Consider the following 2,334-nt stretch of genomic DNA (forward strand, 5'->3'; position numbering starts at 1 on the left):
GAGCTCTTGTCCCCCAGCCCAAACCTCTGCACGGGCTGCAGGCTGACCTGCATGCGGAACTCCAGCTTTGAAGAAGGCAGGCAGAAGGCAGCATCGTCCCACTTGCCCAGGAGTGAGGGATATGTGTGATGCATTGACGGTGGCTCCACTGAAACTTGGTGGACTCTCACTTCTTTGGTCCCTTGGTTTGGTTTTGTTCAACTCCAGGGCAGATCGAGGTTGTTTTCGGGTTTGCTAGTCACCTTCCACCCCCATCCTCTGATGTTTAGAGTTTCAGCACTGGCGATCTTAGAGATGACCCTCTGGTGACTAACCCACGGGGGCTGAGCCACTTCCCAAGGCCACGGCGTTGGCATCAGAATCTAGGTCTCCTAATTTCTCCCCAGTGTTTTCTTCGTCACTCAGAGCAAGGCATGGCTGATGTGGGGTCCCTCTGAGTGGAATACAGGAGGACAAGCACCTGGTAATGCATTTTGGTGTTGGCGTTTTCAAAATGTTGTCAGGAGCTTGTTGAAGTCTTCAGAAGCTCCTGCCAGACCCTGGGTTGAATATTTTGGGAGTTCTTGTTCTTCTTCTGCAGTTTCCTTTTCTTTTACTTCTTCAGCTGTGTGTTCCTGCTCCAGCCCCAACAACTTCTCATTAATCGGTTCCTCAGAAACCGCCATAGGAGCTCCCCAGGGTCTTCCTCCTTCACACCCAGGCTAAAGCTGTTGGCGGCTCAATCACAGCATTGTCGATTTTTGCAACATGTGCACTATGGGGATGTTAAGGCTGCTATGAAGTCACTGGGTGACAGGAATTTCTCAGCTCCGTTACAATCCTACAGGACAGCTTTGAATACGTGGTCCCTCGTTGACGGAGCCATCATTATGTGGCACATGACTATACTTTGCATTGAATAATTTCAGAAAACACAGATATTCCTCCTGGCGACTTTTCCTCTTGTAAGGAAATGTTTCTCCCCCAGGACTCCTGGCACCTGAATCCCTCTGCTCAGGTGTTAGCCAAGCTCTACTCTTTTTGCTCAAACAGGTTTCTGTGTTGCACCAGCTAGCCTTATCTGGGAAGACCCACTTTCCACAACGGGGGTCCAAGTTTTTGCCCGTCCGAGAAGCCTGCCCAGGTACCTAAATCCCAGGCTGAAGGCCTGGCAGCGTGCCTGGCGGTGTCCTCTGCCTCTGGACACCTCAGCAGCCCTTATAGAGGAAGTGAGTCACGGGGAGGCAGGCAGCTTGGGGCACTGTGGGTGTGGCTATGACAGCTGGGGACAGTGCGGGTGGGTCAGGAGGGCGGTGGTCAAAATCTCCTGGTCCGGCCAAGGCGCGCGAGTGTGTGTGTGTGTGTGTGTGTGTGTCCCCCAATTGTGTGGACCGAGCTGGTGGCACCGTGCTTATGCTGGCGGAGTTGAGGTTTTCTCTTCTCCATCCACTTTCTCCTTTGTCTCCTGGGGGAGGGGCAGCACGCCCTCTTATCTTTATTTGTCAGACCTTGGCAATCTAACTTCTGTCCCAACACTTCCCCTCCCCACTGGGATCTCAAAAAAAAAAAAAAAAAAAAAAAAGGTTAACTGGTCTTCAGTCCTGGGGTGGGGTGGGGGGATCATTTGAAAAGTTGGGTGAGGAACTTGGGAAAGCCTGGCACCTAGAGAAACTGCCTGAGAAAAGGGTTCAGGAGCTAAAGGAGGGGAGCCAAGTAGGACAGAGGTGTGGGGAGGAGTTGGAGAGGAACCCAAGGTTAGCTGTGGCCCAAAGAGGAGACGCTGGAACCTTGCTGGAACCTTACTACACAGGAATGAACAGTCACATTTACTCCGCTGAATTCTGTTCTGTAACAAAGATCATGTATTTCGGTGTTGGGGTTCCCAACACTTTGCCAGGAGCTGGTTGAAGTGTGTGGCTGTGTAGGAGAGGAGGCATCTCGGGGAGGCCTCAAGGAAGGTAGAGGGGACTTTGGGATTGGCAGGCGGAGGGAGGGGCAGTTACCCAGGGGTCCTAAGACATCGGATTCGCTAACAAGGGAGTTGTTCAGCCGCGGGGCAAAGGAAGACAGGGCTGGAGGAGTTGCCGGGAACTGGCTGGTCTGGGGCTGAAAAAGGTAGAATCCTCTGGGCTGGTTCAGGGGGAGGTGGGCCTGGGCCGGGGTCCCACTGCAAAGAGCAAATGAACAAACAGGATGGAAATCAGTCGGCTTCTGCCTCTGAACCTCTCCGGAAGGAGGAGGCTTTGGTGAGGGCCAAGCTCCCAAACTGGATAAGTGTGTGTGGGGGGTGGGGAGTGTGTGGGGTGAAGGGGTGTCACCCTCCTTCCTGAAAGAACTGCCAGAGCACCTGCACTT

This window comes from Myotis yumanensis, unplaced genomic scaffold (assembly GCF_028538775.1).
Source record: "Myotis yumanensis isolate MYYU_CA2020_CCGP unplaced genomic scaffold, mMyoYum1.0.hap1 SCAF_17, whole genome shotgun sequence".
Taxonomy (NCBI): domain Eukaryota; kingdom Metazoa; phylum Chordata; class Mammalia; order Chiroptera; family Vespertilionidae; genus Myotis; species Myotis yumanensis.